Source organism: Orycteropus afer, unplaced genomic scaffold (assembly GCF_000298275.1).
Source record: "Orycteropus afer afer isolate SDZICR_OR568_19922 unplaced genomic scaffold, OryAfe1.0 scaffold00356, whole genome shotgun sequence".
Lineage (NCBI taxonomy): Eukaryota > Metazoa > Chordata > Mammalia > Tubulidentata > Orycteropodidae > Orycteropus > Orycteropus afer.
In genome coordinates this window covers 1,179,653-1,206,574 of record NW_006921943.1, presented here as the reverse complement: position 1 = coordinate 1,206,574, position 26,922 = coordinate 1,179,653, and the positions used below count along the sequence as shown (strand labels likewise).

Sequence of the window (26,922 nt, the reverse complement as noted above, 5' to 3'; positions counted from 1 at the left end):
CCGGAGCAGGAAGCAGAGATTCCGTGGACAGTGGGCAGGGACAGCAGGCAGGGGCAGCAAGGTGTCACCCGGAGGAGGAGGCAGGGAGGCTGAGGGCAGTGGGTGGAGGGCAGCACAGGCCTTTCCTCCACACTCAGTCCTCGAGCAGAAGGACTGGGATCTTCCCACACTGTGGAGGCCGCACAGAGGGCCGGGGAAGGAAAACACAGGGTGACCCAAGCGCTGCTACTCGGTACGTCCATTTTGCCCTTCACTGAGGTACGCTGGTAGAGGAAAGGAAAGGAAGTGGGGCTCCCTGCCTCCGGAGGATTCACGTCTCACTGACAAGAACCACGACCCAAAGAAGCACACGTGCAGCTCAAAGGCCCGTGCTGAAGCCCGGGCTCCAGCCAGACGAGCTGCAGGACCGAGGGGAAGCCAACCCACAGACGAGATCCGGCTTCCTCATCTGCAACCATCGATCCTGAATCTTAAGTCTCCTAATATGGCCAACCTGACGTGAGAGCGTGAGCATGGAGGTGCTCTGTGGAGACGCTATGTGAGCAATCGAGAGACAACAGTGCAGGGCGACACGGCCACGTCACTATTCAGCAGGGAAAACACTTAAGGAGTAAAGAGAAGGCAGTCTGTGACAGACGCGTGAAACCAGCTTGGCCCTGGATGACGGGTGCAGTTTGGGGTTCGAGGAGACGCCGCGGTGGAACCGTGGAATCCTGGAGCCAGTGGTGACTTCACCCACACCGAGTGGGAAACTGTCATCGTTCGAGGAACACTCACAGAGAAAGGACGTCTGGCTTGGCAGAGGTCACGCGGCTGGTCAGTCGAGTGCCGATCGGAGCCAGGCCACAGGTGCTCTGGGTCCTCAGCAGCGTGGGACACAACGGTCCAGGTGAGAAACAGCACACTGCAAACGTTTCACAGGTTTTGAAATCACATGTAAATGTTGTGGTTGTTGTGTTGTCATGTGCCGTCAAGTCGGGCCCGACTCATAGCGACCCCTCCTTGGGTTTCCGAGGCAGTATCACTAGGGAAGTAGATTGCCCAACCTTCCTTCCGAGGAGTGGCTGGTGGGTTTGAACCGCCAGCCTTCTGGTTAGTAGTCAAGTGTTTTAGGTAAATACAGCCATGTATTTGCACATAATCATATTGTTATTTCAGTGGTGAGCAGAAAGAGGTCCAGCCAGCGTACGACCTGGGATCACATAAGATGACAGGAGCACCCCTCCGTGACAGAAATAAGGGGAAATCGGGACTGTTCTTCTCAAAGGAAGGAAACTGCTCACACCACCTTTTGGGTTAAATAACTAGACCAATAAATAGAATGCCTAAGTGTCACACTTCAATCACTTGTCTCGTGGACAAAAATGAGAACTTCCTTTTCCCCTCCAAGACATGGGCAAGCAGACGGCAGGCTACAGGTAGCTTCTCCAAGTGGATGAGTAAGACAAGTAAGATGAGTGCAGTTTTCACAATGAAACAAGTGCCCACCACTCCCCCCTTTCCTGGTTTTCAGGAAAAAGATAATGGCCGCCACCGTCAGGCTGTTTCCTACTGAAGCCTAGTAAACAGGTAAGCCCTAAAGACGTCAAGGCAGCCTGTGTGACTGTGAAGGCCAGTCGAGAGGACCAAAATGGCCACAAGGAAGAAGTATCCCAAACACAAAGCTGTCCTCTTATTGCAGTGTTTGGATGTCTATGCTTGGTAAGATGGTGCTCTGGTGGTGTAGTGCCTAAGGCATCTGACTGCTAACCAGAAGGCTGGCGGTTCACACCCACCAGCCACTCCTCAGAAGGAAGGTTGGGCAGTCAACTTTATAGAAATACCGCCTTGGAAATCCAAGGAGGAGTCACTACGAGTCAGGATCAACTTGATAAGCTCCTACATCCAACAGTGCAAGAGGCCTGAGCACACACCTCCTTTCCGTCTCTGGAGGCCGGGTGCTGTGGCAGTACCATTGGGCGGGCGCTAACTCCAGAGCGTTTCCAGGCCCTAACTGTTCAGCTCTTCCCAGCCTGGAACCTGATCATTCACTGAATTGTGGAGGTGACGGGATGCGTGTAGCTGGTTATAAATTGATAATCTAAATTAATTCATTCAAGCAGAAATCGATTTTGTAACTCCTTGAGAGCTTGTAATAACGCTTACCTCCCACTGCTAGCCACATTCTCTGTTTCATAAAGCTGGTTGGAAACAGCTGGATTCAGGTGACCTGCTAGCTCATTAAAGCTGTTCCATGTGCCTTCTGGTAAATGATATTAAGCTGAAATGTCCTAACGTTGATTTTTTTTCCCTTTAATTTTATGACAGAAATAACCTAATTTGTAACACAAAATAACAATCTCCTTGGATTACTCTGCCTTGTTAAAATATTTTATGCATTTTTCATTTACACAAAGGTAATGGAAAAACACTTACACGATCTGGTATTTAAACCACAAGAGATATGTGACTGAAAGTCTGAGAGCTACAGAAATGATTGTCTCTTCCGAGTCTTTACTTTATATCTGTAATAAAAGGCGGACAATTCAATTCATTGGTGAGTAAATACAGTGCGAGGGTTTTGATTCTATTTTCACTGCTGCAACGGAAATCAGATTGCTTTTTAAATTCATTTAGAAATGGGGCTCGTTCCTTTCTTTGCTCTCTCTAAGGTGTCTGATGGCCACTCAGCACTCACGCCCTGCTCAGTGACAGAGGCTGTAATCTCCTGCTCAGCCCATGTGAACAGAGGCCTTTTCCGGGCTCTTCCTTCCCAGTGCTGAGGCTGGATAACAAAACCAGAGCACCTGCTCCGGTGTGTCCAAGACTGTCCAACACCCACTTCTCTAAACCTTGTGACTTCATTTCCTTTTCCTAAAGAAAACACCCAGAATGCCAGAACACACAGCCGAAGCGTGTCGTAAGACTCCCCGTGAGCAATCATTTTTACAACGATAATAAGGATGAGAGCATCTCAGATCCAGGCCGGGGATTAACTGAAGTCCAGTGCCCTTCTCCTCAGATGCTGGGACCACAACCCGACTTTAGGGTCACAAAGCTACAGCTGTTACAGACAAAAGAAGGCTGCTCAGCCTGCCTTTTCCCCTGGGAGTCACCTCAGAGTAGTTACTGAATCGGCTGAGAAACATCAAGTAAAAAACGCTGCCATCAATAATAAGCACAAGGTAAGCAAATATGTGCACATGTGAGCACCAGACACGGGGGAGAACTCAGACTGCACTTGGCTGTGTCTTGAATACAACTCCCAGCATCCAAGAAGGGCTGACACAAGACGAGAGCATTGGAGAAGGCTAGCATCCCACGCCAACACTGAGCTCACCACGGGATGCCACTGCCAAGGAAGCAACTGGGAAGACTTCTCAAGAAGCAGTTCTCCACATGCCAGCAGTTAGATTTGCAGCCCATCAGAGACAGCCATGCAATGCTTGGTGTTTGGAAATGTGCCTTAAAATTGGTTGTTATTTTGACCTTGAACTACAAATAAACTAATCATCACTCACTCAAACTGTATGTGGACATCTTTGACCTAACACAGGGGTGGGTAAGAAGAGTGAGAAGGAACAGGAGCGGAATGCCCTTGGCCTCTCTCAGGCGAGGGGTGGCGTGGAGCCTCAAGTCTCTCGCAGGGAACTGGCCGCCGAATGGTGGGCGGAGATGAAACGCCATCACCGTCGGTGGGTGGAGATGAAACAGAACACTGCAGAGGCCTGCACCGTCCGCACCGTCTTTGGTGCATTTGAGCCACTGTCACCCCTCTGTGTCCGTCCGTCTCATTGAGAGCCTTCCTCTTTCGTGCTGGTCCTCTGCTTTACCCAGCATGACGTCCTTCTGCAGGGACTGGTCCCTCCTGAGAACGTGTTCAAAGTGCGTGGGATGAAGCCTCACCATCCTTCTCAGGATCGGAGGAAGACTCAGAACCTGTGATAAGCAGATGACATGACCTTGCTTACTGCAGGTGAAGAGGACTTGAAGCTCTTATTGATGAAAATCAGACTACAGCCTCCAGTACGGATCACACCTCAACATGAAACAGAAATTCTCACAATTGGATCAATAAGCAACATCATGATAAATGGAGAACAGACTGAAGCTGTCGAGGATTTCACTTTACATGGATCCACAATCAACACCCATGGAAGCAGCTGTCAGGACATCAAAAGACGTACTCCAGCGGGGAAGTCTGCTGCAAACTGTCTCTTTAAAGTGTTAAAGAGCAAAGATGCCACTCTGACGACTAAGGTGCACCGGACCCCAGCCATGGTATGTTCGAGGGCCTCACGTGCGTGACAGAGCTGGACCATGGGTAAGGGAGACCAAAGAACTGATGGCTTTGAGTTACGGGGCTGGAGAACGTGGAACACACATGGACTGGCAGAAGAACAACCAATCCGTCTGAGAAACGCGGCGGGGGTGCTTCCGAGAAGGGAGGGTGGTGAGGCTTCACCCCATGCACTTTGAACATGTTCTCAGGAGGGACCACCCCTGGAGAAGGACGTCATGCTGGGTAAAGCAAAGGGTCAGCATGAAAGAGGAAGACACTCAACGAGACGGACGGACCCAGTGGCTGTGACAGGATCGCAAACACAGCAAAGACGGTGCGGACGGTAGAGGCCTCGGCAGTGTTCTGTTCTCCTGTGCGAGCGTTGCTCTGTTAAGTTGAAACGGACTCAATGGCACCTAAGCACAAAAATCATTCAGTAAAAAACAAAAACAACAACAGCAAAAAACCTCTTCCATTTTGTTTTCAAGTTCAGTCCTAGAATATTGTTCAAATTACTTGCTTAGTGCTTGAACCTGAACTCTGATAACAACTCCTCAATGTCTCCCTTTCAGGAGTCAACTCCCTCTTCATTCAGTCTTGGACGTCACTGACGTCTTTTGCAAGCAGTTTCCCGATCATAGAGCACTTGTCAAAAGGAACTTTGATACAACATTCTCTACCATTTCAGAGTCTAAATTCTCAATGATATCTGAAGTACATGAACTGACCCCCAAAAGCGATCACTCCTATTTTTAGTATAACTGTCCACCCTTCCGCAACACCCACCCTATCTTATCTTGAATGTTCTCGTTAAAAAAGAATGCAGAACGTAATTGAAATTACTTTTGTGGTTCTTCTCAGCTAATTTTTCATAGTAAATTTCATACTTTTCAGAAAATAGTGTCCTGACCCAACTTGGTTTTCATTTCTTATATTTTGTAACTTTTTAACCAGAAATAGTTTATGATAAATTTACAGCAGAGTTGCAAGGACAGTATGAGCTCCCGGGACACTGTTAACATTCTGTAGTATTTCCCTTCTCCCACTTTCCGTGATACATATTATCTCTTCTCTTGTGAACTACTTGGCACCTGGCATTGCATTGCATTGCAGACATGATGCCCCTTTACTCCCACATACTTCTTCATGTGCCTCCCAAGGACCTTCTCACATAACCATACAACAGTCATCAAAAAACCACAAAATGAGACAATGCTCTTGAACCGACAGCCCTGATTCAAATTCTACCAAATGTTCCCAAAGGTTCTTCCTAGCAACCTAGAAACCTAGAGAAAGTGAACTGGCCCACGATCCATCCAGGATCTTGCATTGTATCCCCAGGCTTCTCTGTTCAATCTCCTTTATCCTCATCAGCTCAGTAGTCTTTCTCTGTCAACTAGTCCTTCTCAGTGTTTAAAAGTACAGGCTACCACTGAGTACATGTTCCTAAATGTCGGTCTACGTCATTCAAAGTCTTGATTTTCCCATATCCCATATCTAGACAGTGTTGTTCACTCACTTCAAGCACTGAAAGTCCTGTTCAGGATATACTGCTCCAAAGAGCTCTCCAGGGCCCAGAAGCACAGTTCACCAGCACACACCTTCTGAACACTATTCTCTTAGTTTGTTTCTACTTCCATTTGAGTTTTAAACAGACTTTATTCTCATATAGTTTATTGTTGGTAGGTGCCATCAAGCAGGCTCCAACTTAAAGAGACCCCATGCAAAGCAGAATGAAACATCCTGCTACATCCTCACAATCCTTGCTACACCTGAGCCCATCGTTGCAGCCACTGTGTCAATCCATCTTGATGAGCGTCTTCCCCTTTTTCACTGACTCTCTACCACATATAATTTATACCCATTAAAGTGGAAATATTTAATGTATGGTTCAATGAGTTTTGACAAATACATGTACCCTGTGATCACACAAACAAGAGAGAAAATATATCCATCACCCCAAAAAGTTTCCTCAGGTCCCCCATCCTAGACTGAGAAAACCACTGCAGAGTAGGACTGCCTGTTAAAAATCTTGATATAAATGAATAAGACAGCGTGTACACTTTTAACGTCCCACTGTATGGACAGAGCATAATTTGTCTATCCAGACATCTGTTGATGGGCAATTAGGTTATTTTTAGCTCATGGCTATTATGTGTAGAGTTACTATAAAATCCATGTATGGATTTTTGCATGAACATATGCTTCTATTCCTCTCAGGTCAATTCCTAGGAGTGTAATCGTTAGGTCATATGGTAAGTAAGTGTATGATAAATTTCACAAGAAATTGTTGCATGGGTTTTCAGACTGGGGACAGACACTATTTTCCAGTTTCACCAACAATGTCCGATGGTCCTTGGTACTCACATCCTCACGAGCGTTCGTCATTCTCATTCTTTTTGTTTCTGCCATTCCAGTGGCTGAGCAGTGGCATATTGTTATGGCTTTAATTTGCATTTTCCTTGATGATCATGATGCTTACCATCATTTCATGTGTGTTTTGCACACTTGATCTCTTCTTTTACGTGCTTTTTAATTTGGTTGTTTATCTTCTTAAGACTGAGTTGCAGGATGAAAGGTGGAATATTCGGGATTCTATCCCTGGCTCTGCTCTAATCTGGGAACTGCTAAATGCTAAGGTTCATGCAGGAAAGTAAGCTCTGGACCTATCCTTTTTTCCCTCAAAATCATGTGACAAGACTAACCAGAAGCCACAGCCTCCTCTGAGCTTCAAAGGATTATTTTAGGATATATCAGCGCGTTTACTTGGTAAGATAGGATATGTTAGAACATTTTAGAGAGCTGAAAAACTAGTTACGTAGCTATGGCCCAAGCGATGATTTAATGAGCTTAAAAATGTTGGAGAAACACTGAATGTAACATTCAACTTATTCCATAATGTCTATGGAAAACCATTAAGGTAGGAATAAATTTTAGGAAACACTAAATAATAGCCATGATTAAATTCAAGAAATAATATTAATTTTAAAGAAAAAAAAATATATGCCTATGCTTAATGGTAGTATTCCATTTTGAACAGAAAGATTACTATACGTGACTCACCATTACTTCAGCAGAAAAGAGATTAGTAATCTTAAAAATAAAATTGTCTAATTGCTCTTAAACTTCATTTGTATAAATTTCCTTGGTACAAAAACATTTAAAACACATAGGTCTCATATGGGGAGCTCTGGTAGCACAGTGCCTAAGGCACTTGACTGCTAACCAGAAGGCTGGCGGTTCAAACCCACCAGCCACTCCTCGGAAGGAAGATGGGGCAATCTACTGATGGGGGTGATACTGCCTCAGAAACCCAAAGAGGGGTCGCTATGAGCTGGGTCCGACTTGACGGCACACAACAACAACAACAAGAACAGGTCTCACATGACAGAAAAAAAAGAAGAAACAAGAGTAGCTGCTAAGGTTGCTTATGTACAAATACCTCATGGGATTTGGTTCTGGTCATGGTTTCACGAGAATTCCAGTTAACTGGCCTAATAATGTATTTAGTGCTTCAATTCTACCTCCTAGTTCATTGAGTAGTGTGTAGCGTCTTACAAGCTTGCAATTGACCATCCAAGGCACAACAATTGGTCTCTGTTCACCTGGAGCAACAGAGGAGGGAGGAGAGGCAGGAGTAGCAGGAGGATATGGAATATGTGGCTGTTTGCCTCCAGGAACAACTGCCTCCTTTGCTGTGAGACCAATACTTGATGGTACCTGACTACCACTACGTAACATTTTGGGCAAAGATTCCATAGAAGAATCCTGATCAAAAGGAGGAAATGTAGAAATGAATTTAAAATTCTCATGGACTCATGGACTTTCTGGAGCCATAAAGGGTAAATGGATTCTTGAAACTACTGCCCTGAGATAATCTTTAAACCTTAAACCAAAAATATGCCCAAAAGTCTTAAAACTGAACAAACAAAAGTTTAGCTTAACTAGTTTTTTTTTTTTTTTTTTTAAAGTCTGCCTTGAACATTTGCTCTTTTAAGAACTACCCATATATGATCACAGACTTCTAGTAAGATGGAGGAATAGGCAGACAAGTGACACAGACCCTCTTCAACAAAGAAAAGAAAAACCAATTGACAGAGATACAGAAGATAATCCAGAGCCCTGAGCTTTGCAAGGAACTATACAGAAGTGGATTAGGCACCAACTAGTGGAAAAACCTGAATAAAAACAGTGAGTAAGAGATGGTTGGAGCTGTAGACTGTAAGCTACTCTGATGGGACCAACAGCCTGAGTATTTCCAAGTGTTGCTGGGACCTGAGAATTGACCTAAAGATCAGCCCTGGTTACCAAGGTTGCAGGGACCACTGCACTGGTGGCCTACGACTAGGAAGGGAAACAGCAAGGAGGGAGGCAACCTGAGCTGCTGACTTTTCACTGTCTAGAGGGCGCAGCCATTTTGACTGTTACATGTGGCAGCCATTTTGGATATTTAAAGTGACCGAGGGTGCAGCTATTTTGAATGTTTGTAAGTGGCAGCCATTTTGGATATTTAAAGTGACTGAGGGCACAGGCATTTTGAATCTTTACAGGTGGCAACCACTTTGCATTTTAAAGTAACAGCATTCTCATTCGGATTCCAGGGACCTAAGAATAGGTTCTCTTTGCCAAGGTCGGTTGGGTCATATGAGAGGCTGACAACAGGAAAGGAGAAAGGTGGTGAGTGTGTAAGTGCTATCAACTAGCAAACAGAGGAACACTGCATAGATAACATACAAACAAAACAAAGAAAATGAAAATTGTGGGTAAGGCACTCCAACATACAATCACCAATATAAACACAAAAATGTCACAATGCCCCAGAGACAACAGAGCATCACAGTCCACTCAAAGAAGCAAAATAAAGCGGGAGAAACAAAGGACCAGGATATAGACCCAAAACACATCCCTGAGGAAGATGCAGCACTGGAACTCCCTGATAAGGAATTTAAAAGAATTATATTTAGGTATCTTCAATGAACTGAGAGACAGATCAAGGAAAACATAAAGAAAACCCTAGAACAATTTCAAAAGACAATACAAGAACAAGATGACAAAATAAATGAAAAATTAGAAATGATACAAAATTTACACACAGAAATTCAGAAGATTAATACTAAATTTTCAGAAATACATAAGACATTAAATGGGCAAAGGAGCAGAACCAAATGAATGGAAGACAGAATTGGTGAGATTGAAGGCAAATACCTGAACACTTCTTTGGAAAGGGATCAATCAGAAAAAAGATCAAAACAAAATGAAGAAAGACTAAGGTTCATGTGGGATACCATCAAAAGGAATAACCTATGTGTAATTGGAGTTCCAGAACGGGAAGAGACAAATAAAACCAAAGAGAAAATTGTCAAAGATATGTCAGAAGAGAACTTCCCTGATATGATGAAAGATAAGAATATACTCATTCAGGAAGTCCAATGAACCCCAAACAGGATAGACACCAAAAAAAAAATCACCAAGACATATCATCATCAAACTCACCAAAACCAAGGACAAAGAAAGAATCATGAAAGCAGCATGGGAGAAACAAAAAGTTACCTACAAGGGGCAACCAATGAGACTAAGCTCAGATTTCTCCACAGAAACCATGCAGGTGAGAAGACAATGGGATGGTATACATAAAACACTGAAGGAGAAAAATTTCCAACCAAGAATTATGTACCCAGCAAAACTGTCCCTCGAATATGATGGTGAAATTAGGACATTTCTAGATAAGCAGAAATTAAGGGAATTTGTTAAAACCAGACCAACTTTATAAGACATGCTAAAGGGAGTCCTTTGGACAGAGAAGCCACAAAAGCCAACAACAACTAACCATTTACACACATGATCACATAACCCAGAAACCAACTCAGCTATGGAAGTATCCAAAGAAAATAAGCCTCAAGATTTTGGGAACCAGACATAGCAATTGGCAAATAAGGACAACTACAAACCAAAAAGAGGGAAAAAACTGTGTCGTTACAGAACTTCTAGATGGTAGGGAAGTCAAGACAACTACAAGATAGAACGGACTGTTCTAAACTTGGAAATAAAACTATAAATCATAGGATAACCTCAAAGAAAACTGATAAACCTTCACATCAAAAAAGAGGATCAGCATAAATATTCAGCAAATACTAAAACAACAGCAATGAAGGAAGAGATAACATGATTCATAAACAAAATGAGCTCAGCATAGAAAATTATATGGAACAAAGAAATTGACACCACAAAAAAGCACATAACAAAAATGACAGCAACAAATTCATATTTGCCAATTATTACATGTCTGGCAAGGGACTTATGTCTAAGATTTATAGTGGAAGAGTGGATGACCAAACCATGGTACATACACATAATGGAATGCTATGCATCACTAAAAAACAATGTAGAGTCTGCAAAGCACTGCATGATATGGATGAACTTGGAGGACCTTATGCTGAGTGACATAAGTCAATCACAGAAGGACAAATATAATATTAGTTTATTGTTGTGGAGGGTCAAGGAAAGGTTTATATATATATGGAGGGAAACTTTCTTTGTTGGTTGCCAGAGGTGGGAGGGGAGGGGAGGAAACACTGACAAAAAAACCGCGTTGACCCATGTCACTTTAGTTTTGTGTATTTCACTGTACATAAATTGCATTTCAATAAAATGCATTAAAAATAAAAATAAAAAAAGATCTATATACAATCAAATTAACAACAGTGATTGGCAAGATTAGACAGGAACCTTAGGGGGCAATGAGTTTATGTTAATGAGGGTGGAAGAACTCAAAAGGAGGATGATGTAACCACTGTCACTGAAAGGTCGGTGGCGAAACTGTGAACTGCTATATGTTTTGCTGTGTATATTCTCAACAAGAAGAAAAGAAAGAATTTATTTCTGGAATATAAGTGGAATTCTTACGAAAGGCAGGCTGGTTAAAAACAGAACCACTGTGCCTTTGAAGGACTGCGCTCTGGTACACATACCCACAGTGAAGCAGGCCCACATTGTGTTTAGGGTTACCTGTGAGCCCATCCCTGTCCCTCAGACTCCAGTCTCCAGGTGTGTATGTGGAGGTGGTATCTGCAGCCTACCTTCACAAATGGTGGCTCTCCTGAGGTGTTACCTGAGTCAGTACACACAGGTAATTAGGTAAGGCCGAAGGGGTGGAAGTGAAGACAGCCTGCGCGGTTACCCCACTGTAGTTAGCAGCACACAGTTTGCTGGGCTAATGCTCTGGGACGATGCCAGCGCCCTCATGCAACTGCTGAGTCCCATCCATCTTTGCTGAGTGGCAGCCCAGCAGCTCCCTTCACTGTCACTGAGCCACTGACATATCTGGGCCATCTGTGTCCAGCAGATGAGGGAGGACAAAGCCCGCTTGCCTGACAGTCTTTAGCATAATACACACAGGAACAGACTGCAGTTCATCCATAGGGCAATTTCACATCCTGCAAAGCTGTGTGGTGCAGAAGTGCCCGCGCACTCCTCGGAGAGCAGTGAAGACTGCGTGCCAAAGGCAGGAGTGGAGGTGAACTTCGGTTTGCCCTCTGTAGGAAGAGCTAGTATGGCTCCAGGAACATTTCCCACAAGTCGCTTCTGCAAAAGCGAGCTCAAGAGGAGCTCAGACTGTCACACTTTCTTCTGAGGGTGATCTATCTGTGGAGCTAGGAAAACACTGGGTGGAATTTTTGGGAAAGCCTATCGATTCCTTTGCTTTTAAGAGACTTCTGTTGTCATACGTTGATTTAAAATGTTTAGTAGCATGTAAAAACAGAATATAACCAGAAGTGTGTCCAAGGGACTCAAACTAGGGATTTAAAAGGGGGGTGGGCGGGATAAAGTTAAGACAAAATTTACTTGAATGGCCACAAGTTGGTTGCAATTCAACTGCCTGATCTCACCAAAACGAGTCAGGCTAAACTGGGCAGAGATCAAGTACAACAACTGAAGCCAGGCGAAGGGGCCATAAAAAGACCAAATCAAACTCACTGCCACCTAGTCGCTTCTGTCCCATTGAAGGAATCAATGCAAACCCACATGAGGAGTGTTCTGCTTCTGCATGCTTAAAATTCTACCACCCAGTTACCCCAAGTTTCACTGATGCTTACTGCTGTTCCCCTAACTCTGCAACAGCAGCCACAAGTCATAAAAACCATGGAAATATATTTTTCCTTAAATATAATATTTTTCATTTCGGTAAACATGATCAAAAGAAAAAAAAAAACACCTTAAGTAGTTCAGTATAGACAAACTGTCGAAATATTAAATGTCTAATTTGCAGAAACATTTCTAGAATAAAACCAAACCAAACCATATGCAATGCCCGTGAGTTGGACCTGACTCTCAGTGACCCCTCCTGGGGTTTCCAAGGCGGTATCTCTATGGAAGTAGATTGCAACTTTCCTTCTGAGGAGTGGCTGGTGGGTTTGAACTGCCAGCCTCTGGTCAGCAGTCAAATGTCATAGGCACTATGCCACCAGAGCTCCCTTATAGAAGAATACTACGTTAATAATTGTATTAACAGGTTCAGCAAATAAAAAAGGGAATACAGGAACATTTACAAGAAATGAACTCCAAAGAACAAGGACCCTGGTGGTGCAGGGCTCATTCCACTGCTAACCACGAGGTGGGCGGCTGGACTCCACCAGCTGTGTGCAGCGCTGGGGGCACAGTGGTGGGTCCACCAGCTGTCCCGCAGGAGAAAGAGGAAGCAGTGCCCTTCCATAAAGATTGACAGCCTTGGAAACCAGATGGGGCAGTTCTACTCTGTCCTGTGGGGTTGTTATGAGTCAGAACTGACTCAACGGAGGTGGGTTTAGTGTTGGTTTTGCTATCACAGAATAGCAGCAAGTATTTTTGCTTGTTCCTTATAAGAAATACGATTGCTAACTTAAAACACCAAGTTCATAGAATTTTCCAAAGAAATGACAAAAAGGCTTATTCTTGCTCTGTCTTTTCTTTCTTCTTCTTCTTCTTTTTTTTTTTTTTTTTAAATCTCTGGGTATGCTGGTGAGGTGCACACTATACACAACACTATACACAAGAGGTACCTGTTGTGCGTGTGCATTTGGGTGAGTCTTGACAAAACCATCAGCCCATAATCAATACCAAAATTAAGACATTAGTCTCCTTCCATCACTTCACAAAGTTCCTGTCTCTTATCCAGGCAATACCACCCCCCAATCCAAGGCAGTACAATCATCAAAGGTGTGCTTTCTGTCCTTTGAGATGTGCCTTCTCTCAGATTTCACAGAAATGAGATCCCACAGTGCCAGCCATTGTGGCCAGCCTCTCCCACTCAGGGCTATGTGGCGATCATCCATGCTGGTGCGCCATCAATAGTTCATGCCTTTATCTCACCAGGTAGTTTTCCACTGGCCACCACTTGTTTACCACGCACTTCTCAATGGACATCTGAGTTGTTTTCAGTTTTTGACTATGATGAATAAAGCTATTGTGAGCACTTGTGGGCAAATCTTTGACTGGATGCATGTTTTCATTTCTTTTGGGTACATACATTTGGTATCATTGGTCCTTCAAGTTTCAGCCATTTTGATGAGTGTGTGTGGTATCTAAAAGTTCCCTTTTGACTGGCAATGAGCATCATGTCATCCACGTATCAGCCATTTACATATTTTCTTTTCCCATTTTCAATTGGGTTATTTGTCTTACTATTGAGTTGTAATTTGTTATTTGAGTACTCTGGATTCAGGAATTAGGTCAAATATAAGTATAGCTTGTCTTTATTTTTGTAAGTATCTTTTGAAGAGTAAAAACTTTCAATTTTGATGAAGTTTAATTTACTTAAAGACTCTAGCCTTCAGTATGGATAACACGTCAACACAAAGAAAACAAAAGTCCTCACAACTGGCCCAATAAGCAACACCATGATAAATGGAGAAAAGACTGAAGTTATGCAGGATTCCATTTTATTTGGATCCACAATCAACACTCATGGAAGCAGCAATCAAGAAATCAGAGGCTGTCCTGCCCTGGGCAAACCTGCTGCACAAGACCTCTTGAAAGTGTTAAAGAGCAAGATGTCACTTTGAGGACTAAAGTGTACCTGGCCCAAGTCGTGGTCTTCCAGTCACCTCATGTGCATGCAAAGGGTGGCCAGTGAAGAAGTGATGTCTCTGAATGACGGTGCTGCAGAAGAACACTGAATATACCATGGAGTGTGGCAAGATTCCACCTCACGTCCTTCAGAAATGTCATCAGGAGACGCCAGTGCCTGGAGAAGGACATCGTGCTTGGTGATGCAGAAGGTGAATGAAAAGGAGCAAGCCCCTCAGTGTGATGGACTGACACGGGGCTGCACCAATCGACTTAAATGTAACGAGTTTGCGGACGGTGCAGGAGCAGGTAGGATTCCGTTCCACTGAGTCCTGGGTCACTGGGAGTTGGAACTGACTTGATGACACCCAACAGCAACTGATCATTTATTATTCTTTTACAGTTTGTGCTTTTGATGCCCTATTTAGGATCTCTTGGTCTATGCCAAAGTCAAAAATATTTTCTCCTGCATTTTCTCCTGGCAGTTTAAACATTTTTTATGTTTAAATCCCTGGTCCATTTCAAATTAGCTCTATAAATGGTGTGGGGTCAGGGTCAGCTTCATTTTCCCCCACATGGACATTCAAAAATTCCAGTATCATTTACAGAAAAGAGGACTCTTTCTACTTGGCACCCTGTTGAAATCAATTGCCCACAAACAATGTGCAGGTTTACTTCCAGCCTCTTGATTTTGTTTCATGCCTCTAAGGTCTCTCCTCACACAAAAACCACACTGTCTCCATTTCTGTAGCTTTATGGTTAGTCAGGAAATTGGGTTGTGCAAGTCTTACTTTTTTTTTAATTGTGGTAAATGTACATGTAACAGATCATTGCCAAATTCTTCAATATTTTCCAAATGTATAATTCAGTGACATTCATTACAAGTTTGCTTTTCTCTTTCAATATTGTTTTGGTTATTACAGGTTCACTGCATTTCCACATAAATTTTAAGATCAGCTTATTGACTTAAACCAGAAGTTCTCTAGAATTTTACTGGAATTGCATTGGATTTGTAGATCAATTTGGGGATAATTGATATTTAACAACATTGAGTCTGAGTCTTAACCATCCATCCACAAGGGTGGGATCTTTCTCCATTTCTAGGTCTTCTGAGTGGTGTCTTGAAGTTTTCAACATATAGGTCTTGAACATACTTTGCTTAATTTATCTTTAATTATTATTTTTTCTAATTCAATTTCTTTCTAATTTTGCTTTCAAAATTTAATTTCTCTGACTGTATTTTTCCATCTTTTAATTAGGCTATTGGGAATTAAGACAGACAACTTCACTACCCCTTCAACGTTTGTGTTATGCACTTTCACATATTTTATTTCTGTCACTGAAAGGAGACATTCTCCTATTGCTTAGGCACAGCGTGGTTAGTTGAGAAGGGCTGTGATGATCCCTGCTAACGTGGCTTTCTTTCCAATACACAGTCCTGTTTGAAAGATGGACGTAAACATGACATGGAAGCTCACAGCTGTTAACGTATACTCTTACTAGGTTTCATAATAAGGTATGACCCAGCATAAGTTCACCCTTCTCCTCATGTTGGTACCTTAAATCTGATGGACAGTGATGCTGTTACCATCCATCAAAGGGGCTATAAAGTAAATGTGACCTCAACACCTTTTATCTACTTATAGATAACAAGCTTGGAAAAACCTCCTTCGGACTGATAGAGCCAATGCGTTCTGAGTGGTACTGACTTCCCGATGTTGTATATGTTTTAGGAGTGTGTACTGCAAATAGATCTGAGGTGCTTTACCAACCAGGGTATTAAATCTATCATTGAAACTTGCACATGAAAGGCACTAGGCTTAATATTTGAAAAACTAATACCACAGATACAATATCATATTTTATAATATCATATTTTATAATATCATATTGATACCATTAGCACATTATCAACTAGGGTATTTAATCCATAATTGAAACATATACAGTTTTTGGTGAAAATGCTTGACGTTCAGGTTGCCCATTTAGAATATAAAGCATTTTTCAAAAAGCTCAGAAATGGGGTGGTGAATGGGAATATACCCCAGAGCAAGGACAGATGCAGCTGAAGACAATCTCACAGATGCACTTGTGCCACAAAATTAGCCACACACATTACAGAAGCACCAGACGGCGGAGGCGGAGTAGCCACTGAGACAGCCGAACACCTAGAGACAGAGAGTCACTGGGTCTGCTGACTCAAGACACAGTCTTGGGGGACAACAAGCTTAACTGGCACAACACAGTACACAGAAGTCTCGTTCCACAAGCTACTTTGGTGAGTAGCAACTGGGGTCGTAAAAGCTTTCGAGTAGCCATCTAAGATGTAATATTGGTCTTGTCTCATCTGAAGCAAAAAAGAGTGAAGAAAATCACAGGTATTTGGAAACAATTAGTCCAAGGATATGATGGATCCTGAGACCAGAACTAGATGGTGGCCAGCTACCAATGCCAACTGCTTGGAAAGGGATCACATCTGGAGATCCTGGAGAGAGTGGGAGGAAAAATGCGGAACAAAATTAAAAAAACACAAACGACCAGAATTACTGGTCAGACGGAGTCTGGTGGAACCCCTCAGACTATGGTCCCGAGTTACCTTTTGGGCCTGGAATTGGACTCAAATCTGTGGAGCGGCTCTCAGCCCAACACCATAAGACCTACATGCAGAACACCTACTCCAGGGCGATGCGCCCACCCACTCTAGGGAGATACACCCCTCAGTGCAATCGTCCATGGGGTACCAGAGGGGCAGCATTCACGTGGAGGGAAAGCTGGACAGACATGGATAAAAAGGGCCCAGGGAGGAGGCAGTCACAGGGATGGGAGGGGAGGCAAGTTTGTTATGTTCAAGGATGGTAATTGGGGCAGGCAATCAAATGTACACAAACTGTTGAACGTAAAACAAATCTTGCTCTGTAAATCTGCACCCAAAGCATAATAAAATTAAAAATAAATAAATTAATTAATAAAATAAAAAGCTTAGAAATGCCTTCACATGAAAATATTAGTCTTAATATTTTCAAAACGGGAGCTCTGGTGCCGTAGTGCCTAAGGCATTTGACTGCTAACCAGAAGGCTGGCGGTTCAGACCCACCAGCCACTCCTCAGAAAGATGACTGGGCAATCTACTTCTGTAGTTATACCACCTCAGAAACCCAAGGAGGGGTCGCTATGAGTCAGGTTCAATTCCATGGCATTGAGTTCAGTTTTTGGTTTTTATTTGAAAAACAATGATATCACATATTACAATATCATTCTCACACACATTAGCATGTTAGAGAGACAAACATAATGCTTTTCAAAAGCCATGATCTTCCCTTCTCTCTCAGGGATAATACCAATGGTGAGAAAAGCTCAAAGGATGAATGGTATTTCCATTTGCCTTATCCAGGCATCACCCCAAAATCAAATCATTAAAATGTCAAATTTTTCTATGTATATATGTATGCATGTGTGTGTATACACATACACATATAGAAATATACACAAAAATAAACACACACGCACACACACACACACACACACACAGAGAAAGAGAGAGAGAGAGAGCTCTCATGGTGTAATGGTTAAGGCATTTGGCTGCTAACCAAATGGTCAGTGGTTCAAATCCATCAGCCACTCCGTGAAAGAAAGATGAGGCAGTCCACTTCCATAAAGATTTACAGCCTTGGGAACCCAATGGGGGTTACTATGGATCAAAACCGACTCGATGGCAATGAGTTTGGTTTTTGGTTTTTACTCCTATCTGTAAATACAGACATATATACATACATATATGTGCGTGTACACACAATAAAAACGAAAAATAAATTAAATATATATCTTGAGCATATATGTGTATGTGTGTATCAGGTCTATATTTTTCAGAACTAAATTTTGTGTTAGCTTTCTGTATCTATTTTCACAAAACCTGATCATCTCTTTTTTTCTTATTTTAAGAGCACAGCATTGGAGATATTCCCAAACCCGCACCGCAGGAGCTGAAGAGCGCTGTGGCCACGGTGGAGTGTTGTAGGAGAAGGCAAAGGGTACACACACTAGGGTCAAGGGTGCAGGATGGCTATTCAGTGACTGGGGTGGTTTGACTTCCTTGCATTGTCACATACTGTAGCAGTAATTCATAAACTAATAGTTTCTAAAGTAATACTGCCCAAGAAACATTCTAAGTGGCTTCTCTGGAGAACTGTATTTGAACGTTCTTTGTGTGGCAATATTACTTTAAGAGTGGTCTCATCATGATCACGTGTCAAAGTGCTTCCTAGGTTACAGGGCAGTAGGATGAGGGCCTGGTAGCACACACAGCTGAGTGCCGTAAGTGGAATGTCTCCAAACATGTCTCATGTTTGTTCCCATTTCCTATTGACTTAAATGGTACTGTTTCAGCATGAAAACTGACACTGTGCTACATTCACACGGATCAGGTTTAAGTCAAACATCTGCCTCTTAGGCCCCACATCCATGTGTCCCTCAGGAGGCTGCAGTTTAATGACCGTGAACACCGTTCAACATGGCCTGCACATCTCAACCTAACAGAATCCCCCGAGCCAGGCAGGTAAGACTGTTTTCATTTTCCAAAGAAGAAAACCCAAGCTTGGGGGTATACTATCAGCCCCCAGTCCTGCAGCAGTGCTCTGATGTTGGGGCCACCACACTCCGCCAATCCTGTGCCTGATGTGAGAAAAGTGGTGGGCCATGTTCCTGCCCTGATTCACTGTCCAGCTCAGGAACTGGCCTGGTTCTCGATGGACCAGGGATCCTCCAGGGTGCTGGCTCCTGCCCAGGGGGCCCAGCCCCAAAGTGTCCTCCCTCTTAATTCACTCCAGAGGCTCTGATGGAAGAGCCCTTGTTCGGTGTTTGTTAACTCCTGGGGTTTCAAGAGCATTTATGGGAACACTGAAAACATCAAACACTGAAGACATTCCTCCTCATTTTTGTTTGTTTTTTCCCTAAGATGCCACTAATTTGAGTGACTGTGATAATGAGTCACCAACCCACCATCTAAGGTTTGTTGTCACTGTTCTTGTCAATCAATAAGCTGCAGACTCCAAACGTGAAAAGGTGTTGAATTCAGACGCTATAGGAAACACTTGTAACTTTCTAGGAACATGCAGATATAGGTGCAAAACATTTGGTTGTTAGGAAGTTGCTTTACTTAGTGTGGTTTCTTCCTACTCAATTTTCTAAGGAAGTTCATTCTCCGTTGTGAAAACCCAGCAATGTCTCCCTTCATCTTATGAGCTTTATTTTCCTTCCTGAATAAGAACATGTTACTGTTAAAAGGGTATTTTAAAAGAAAATTATCATGTTTTGACCAACAGGAAATGACAAACTTTTGTCCTGATAGGTTGATTCAAAGAAAAATGTCAATGTTATACCAACAAAACACAGCAAGGAAAGAGTGCTTTATGCCGAAGACAAAGCTTGTCGGTCACTCATTTGCCTCTGAAAGTACTGGAGAGGCAATTGGCATGGCTGGGAGCTGGGACAATGGGATATTCCGAGAACACTGTCATCATTTCTTCTCAGTTACTAAAGGTTGAAATTCATGAATCTATGTCCAACAGGTAAACAATTCAATTCTACTCAACTTTAGAATTCAACCTCATGGTTATTTTCAGGGGTAGGATATTCTGTTTACTACAGGTCAGACCCACACTCCATCATTTTTCATTTGTGAAAGCCACCCAACAGAGATGACCAAGCTGCTGAAGCCAAGTGGTGCGTATTGAACGGCAGTGTTTGCGACCAAGAATTTGGCATTAAATAGGTCGATGAAACAGTGTGGTTGTCGTTTCGTTTGTTAAGTTTTGAGCCCTATGGCACCACTGCTTAGCTGCTGAAGGAGTAGCACAAAGACTGTTGTTACGTGCCGTTGAGTCAGACCCGACTTACGGCGACCCCTCCTTGGGTTTCCGAGGCAGTATCACTACAGAAATAGATTGCCCCATCTTCCTTTCGAGGAGCAGCTGGGGGGTTTGAACCACCAGCCTTCTGGTTAGCAGTCAAGTGCTTTAGGCACTATACTACCAGAGCTCCCAGCACAAAGCCTGAGCAATAATGAATTCGAGTTGTGTTAAATCCTAGAAATAGGGCAGATATACTTACAAACATAAGTGTACTCTGAACATAAAACTTCTGGCAATGGCTTAGATACTGGACAGAACTGCATTTTCTGTATTAGGATCAGGAAGTGAATGCACAATTCACTGATCTGGTTCAATCTTAGAACCCTTCTTGCTGGGGATGATTTGGACAGTCCAGACACTGCTACAGAAGGACGTGAGACCTTTTTTGTCCGCAGGCCATTTCACCCGCTGCAGCAGAGACACTCAGCACAGATCCTGGAGTTTGCTCCTGGCAGCTGACCCTCATCCCTGGCTGCCTGGGGTATGACGACGACAAGGATGACATGGTACACAAGAAAGTGGACCCAGGCTCCCGACCTAAAGAGCTCTGGGGCCTATGGCTATGGAAAGGTACAAACACGACCTGATTTTTCCATAGTCAAACCTATTTTCAAGAAAAATTTATGACTTGTCTAGCTCAGAAGGTCGTGTTCAAGTCATATGAAAAAAGTTGTTTGTAAAATGAACACCAGACAAATATTAAAATGGGCTCATATTCAAAAACAATCTGTGAAAGAAAAGCAGACAAGGCAGGCCCAGCATCATCCTCTTCACCCTCGTCGGTCCCTAGGCAGGTGCAGGACCGCGCAGTGTGCAGTTCCGTTGTACACAGGGTCACCACGAGTCGGAGCCGACTCAACGGCAGCCAACAACAACAACAAAGTAGGAGCAAAAGGAATCTGGGTGGAAAAATGGTTAAGTGCTTGGCTGTTAACTGCAAGGTAGGCAGTTGGAACCTACCAGCTGCTCCACGAAAGAAGAGACCTGGCAGTCTGCTTCGGGCAGATCACAGCCTAGGAAACTGCGTGGGCAGCTCTCCACTGTCCTACAGGGTCGCTACGGCCCATGGCACCCAACAGGGACAAGCAGGTACAAGGAGGACTGCTGGGTACCAGTGGTGCCGAGGAGCGCTCCTGCTGAGTGAGCCCACTGTGCCGCCAGGCCCCACGGCTTGGGTAGCGCTGGCTCTGTCTGACGGCCCCGCCAGAAGGGCTGGGAGGCCGCTGTGGAAGCTCCGGGGAACATAGTAGCCTCTACGCCTCTTCTTCAAACTCAAGCTCCTAACACCTGTGCTCTTCTCTACTGATCGCTATGCTTGCCAATTTGAGTACTTCCATTGTGCTTAACTTCGGGCAGGACAACATTTCTTTCTATGTAACAGTATCAACAAAGATGATACTGAGGTCACTGCTGTGCAAGGTCCAACAGGCAGGAAAGCTCACAGCCCACACTCCTGCCCTGAGCAACCGTGTCGTGTACTCCAGTGCTACCTAGTGCATCCGCGAAATTAAAAGTAAACTAGCAATTCATTAGCCACTAAATGCACACTGCAAACCTGCGTGAGGGCCTAAGGCAGTAGGCTCACTGCACCTGCCCTAATCTGTGCAAATCCAAAAGGGCTAAGGAGACAGAAAGGGTGATCTGTAATGGGCACTGGACAACAGCAAGAGAAACAATGTCAATGTGAACCAGCCAATGCTGGGGCTACTCAGCTACAGAACAGCGGCAGAGGGCAGAACGGATGCACGGTTCCTTCTGGGGGGTGAGATGATGCTTCGCAAGGCTACTCAGTGTCGTGATGCAAAGTGGTTCCTGCAGCTCCTCTCGCTGTGGTCACATGGCCCAACCGCTGCTGGCTTGGTTTTCGAAAATATCAGGCTCTTGGTTCAAACAGAAGCCAAGAGGGCAGCAGTACTCTTAGGAAAAGTCAAGGACGGGAAAGATTCTGGGGTTTCAGCAGACAGTTCACACCAGGAAGTTAAGCCTTTCAGGACACAGAGTGAAAGGCTCGCTGACTTCTCTGCACAAAGAAAAATTTCCAATTCATCAACTGTTAAAAATGCAACTGAGCAGAATGACGAGACTGATCAGTGATAAAAGTTTCTTTTTTTATTTTACATAATTTGGAACCACCAGAGACAGATTTAATTTGCCATTTTAGAAAGAATTCAATGTCTCATTGTTAGATGCTACAATATTTTTACCTGTCTACCCGCTGCGTGATGAGAAGAGGAAACGGGCGGTACTCAACAAGACAGGGACAGAACTTCCTTCCTCGCACAGGTAGGGCGTTCGTTGCTGGCCAGTGACCTGCACACTGACCATGGTGCAGGCTCCGCTGGCAAATCTCAGCTTGCCATGTCTCTAATGGTTCCGGGGAACAGCTGCGGGTGTCTGTCCGCAGAACGCTGTGCTCTGAAAAGTCTCAGCGCTGGGCGGCTTGGCAATGATCCACCTCTAACAGCTCCTAAACTTTCTTCATTACTTTGAAGGAAGGCAGGCAGCTGGATGTAAAGTACAGACTCATCACTGGTGCTGAGAAAGGGACCATTGGGGCCTGGCCTGCATAGCTCAGGGGTTCAGCCGGGGCATTCAGGACCAGACAGCCTTTCTCGGGAGGTTTTGTAGAAAAGTTTGTTGTTACTGTTGTTAGGGGCCATCAAGTCAGCTTAGACTCATAGCGACCCACGTGCCGCAGAACAACACACTCCCCAGTCCTGCGTCAGCGCCACAATCCTTGCTGCAGTTGAGCCCAACACTGCAGCCACTGTGTTAATTCATCTTGATGAGGGTCGTCACCTTTTTTGCTGACCCTCCACTTTACCAAGTGTGATGCCATTCTCCAGACAGATCCCTTCTGACAACACGACCAAAACAGGCGAAAGGAAGTCTGGCCATTCTTGCTTCCAAAGAGTATTCCAGTTGCACTTCTTCCAGGACAGATGTGTTAGTTGTTCTGGCAGTCCATGGGACTTTCAGTATTCTTTGTCAACACCACAACTCAAAAGCATCAACTCTTCTCCAGTCTTCCTTCTTACTCATTGTCCAGCTTTCACATGCATATGACGTGAATGAAAATACCATGGCTTGGGTCAGGCACACCTATCTTCAGAATTTTCTTTTTTAAAATTGTGATTTTGGTGAAAGTTTACAGAGCAAATTCACTTTCCATACAGCAGTTCACATTCACTTTGTCTCATGACATTGACTGCAATTTCCCACATCGCAACAGCTCCCCTCCCACTTTCTCCCCTTAGTTACCTCTTCCCTGTGTCCTTCCCTCCCACGCACTCCTGCCCCCTGAGCTGTCTCTCTGTGCATACACAGCCCTTCTATTCTCCCATGACTTATCTGTCTAAGCAGTGTATCTACCTAATGTAAATGTTCAGCTTGTATGCCTGTCTTTTGTTTGGCTGGAAGCCACAGGAGTGGGTTCAGTTCCAGACCCGAAGGGCAGCTAGAGGACAGTCTCAGGGGTTTCACCAGGCTCTGTCAGACCAGCAAACTAGGTCTCAGGGTTTTTTTTTTTTTTTAATGATTTTGAGTTTTGTTCTACATTGTTTTCCTGCTCTATCTAGGATCTCCTACATAGATCCCCCTTCTGTGTGGTTGACAGTAGTAGCTGGGCACCATCTAGTTCTTCTAGTCTCATAATCGTATAGGCTGAGGATCGCATAGTGTACCAGGCCCTTGGACTAATTGTTTCCATGTGTCTTTGGTTTTCTTCATTCTTCTTTGCTCTGGATGAGGAGAGACCCATTGTTGCATCTAGACGGCTGCTTGCAAGCTTTTAAGATCCCAGTTGCTACTTGCCAAAATAGGATGTGGAACAATGCTTTTGTGTAGTGTATTATGCCAGTTGAGCTTGATGTCCCCTGCGACCACGGTCCCGAGCCCACAGGTCCAACTACTTGCTCCCCTGGGTAGCTGGCTGTGGCCAAGAAGTGACTACAACCTTGTCCCTTGTCAGCTCTACTATGTTGTTCTTGTTATGTGCCATTGAATCAGACCTGACCCATAGCAACCCGTCCTTGGGTTTCTGAGGCGGTGTCACTATGGAAGTAGATTGGCCAACCTTCCTTCTGAGGAGTGGCTGGTGAGTTTGAACCACCAGCCTTCTGTTTAGTAGTCAAGTGTCTTAAGCGCTATGCTACCAGAGCTCCTCAGCTCTATTATATATCTGGAAATTCTTGCAGAACATACAAATACACTTGTAGAAACATTGCAAAGAGACATCTTTGCTCTTCAGCACTTTAAACAGATCTTTTGAAGTAGATTTGTCTAGTGCAATGCAACATCTGACTGTCTTGACTGCTGGTTTCATTGATGTGAATTGTGGAATCAAGTAACACGTAATCTCTGACAACTTCGATCTTTTCTCCATTTATCATGATGTTGCTTATTGGTCCAGTCACGGGGATTTTCATTTTCTTTATGTTAACACGTAATCTATACTGCAGACTGCAGTCTTTAATCTTCATCAGAAAGTGCTTCAAGTCATTGTCACTTTCAGCAAGCAAGGTTGTGTCATCTGCATATCACATGTTGTTGATGAGACTTCCTCCAATCCTGATGCCACATTCTTCTTCATAAAGTCCAGCTTCTTGGATTATTTGTTCAGCATACATACTGAGTAAATATGGTGAAAGGATACAACTCTGACACACATCCTTCCTGACTTTAAGCCATGCAGTATCTCCTTGTTCTGCTTGAATGACAGCCTATTGGTCTATGTACAGGGTCCTCATGAATACAATGAAATGTTCTGGAATTCCCATTCTTCTCAATGTGATCCATAATTTGTTATGATCCACACAATCGAATGCCTTTGCTAAGTCAATAAAACACAAGTAAACATCTTCCTGGTATTCTTTGCTTTGAACTAAGATCCATCCTACATTAGCAATGATAGCCCTCATTCCATGTCCTCTTTTGAATTCAGCTTGCATTTCGGGAAGTTCCTTGTCAATTGACTGCTGCAACTGTTTCTGAGTTATCTTCAGCAAAATTTTATTTGTGTGTGATATTAATATTGTTAGATAATTTCCACATTCTGTTGGATCACTTTTCATTGGGATGGTACAAATATGAATCTCTTCTAGTTGTTTGACCAGATAGCTGTCTTCCAAATTGCTTGGCATAGAGGAGTAAATGCCTGCAGCGCGGCATCTGTGTGTTGAAACGTCTCAGTGGGTCAATCCCTGGAGCCTTGTGTTTCACCAATTCCTTCAGTGCAGCTTCAACTTTCTCCTTCAATACCATTGGTTCCTGATCATATGCCACTTCCTCAAATAGATGAACAGTGACCAATTCTTTTTTATATAGTGACTCTGTGTATCCTTCCATCTTCTTTTGATGTTTCCTGCATCATTCAATATTTTGCCCATAGAATCCTTCAATACTGCAACTCGCAGCTTGAATTTTTTCTCTCATTCTTTCATTCTCTCATTCTTTGCTTGAGAAATGCAAAGTGTATTCTTCCCTTCTAGTTTCTAACTCCAGGTCTTTGCACATTTCATTGTAATAATTGGCTTTGTCTTCTTGAGCTGCTCTTTGAAATCTTTTGTTCAGCTCTTTTATCTTGTCATTTCTTCCATTTGCTTTAGCATTCTCCGCACAAGGGCAAGTTTCAGAGTCTTTTCTGCCATCAATTTTGGTCTTTTCTTCACATATTTTAGAAAATTTTAGAAGCGTCTAACACAGCATAAAGGTGTAAGGTCTGGAAAAGCTACAGAAGAAACACTTTCAGAATGCTAAGAAACCCTCTATTTGCAGGTCCATGTTTTTAAAGGTACGCTGTAGAGACTCACTTGGAGAATGGAAGTGTCCTGTCCAATCGGTGACCCTGTGAAGACACACATTCCTCTCCCTCCTGGTTAGTCCTGTGAAGAAGCCCAGCATAAACACTCAAAATGAGTTTGCTGTGCGCTGCACTCTCATTTCTACCTAAGAGGATGAGTGGCAAATGTGCTATTTCAGAGTTCAGTTACAAAGCCACCAAATCCTCCAAAAAAGTCCCATCTCAGCATTTGGATAAGAGTTTCCATTTTACGTGGCATATATTTTAGAATATGTTTGTACCATAAGTTTATAGCTTTTATACCTTAAGGCAAAGTAAAATTGTAACTGAAAAATAATACACATTTCTAAGGAAACTACTCTGACCGCAGCCTTCTTCTAGCCCAAGACCTGACTCTCGGCTACTGGGCTAGCTGTGTTCCTGCTGCCTGCCACTCATCCCACCTGTCCCCAGGTCTGTCTCACCTTCTTCAGGAAGTCTTCCTGGATCCTTCTGAATTGTCCCCAATGACAGCCAGGATTAGCCTTCTAAAATATGTACAATTCTGTTCTATCCCTGGTCTTCAAAACACTGAATGTCCCTTACTACTTGTGAGACCCAAGTCCTTATCATTTAACATGGCACCCAAGGACTTCCACAACCAACATGACCCTCCTCTCAGTTCCAGGAATACACACTCACTCACTGCCCCAATGCAAGTGCTGGTATTTTTCTCACAAACAAATTTTTGTTCATGTTATTCTACACAAGGGCTTTTTCCTTTACCATTGTAACCAACTTTCAGTCAGTTTAATACTACATCCACGGAGGCTTTACCAGCTCCTCCCCCCTCCCAGGACCTCCCACTGTACAACCTGATCGATAACACAAAAAAACAAAAGATGCCATGAGCCGAGTAGCGACTGGGATCCTAA

At 43.7% G+C, this 26,922-nt stretch overlaps 1 protein-coding gene across 1 annotated transcript in view; it reads right to left on the bottom strand.

Annotated features, from left to right (window-relative positions):
- Window positions 1-26,922, bottom strand: part of ZNF407 (zinc finger protein 407) — a 556,565-nt gene that overhangs the window by 107,631 nt on the left and 422,012 nt on the right. The gene's annotated exons all lie outside the window — the stretch shown is intronic.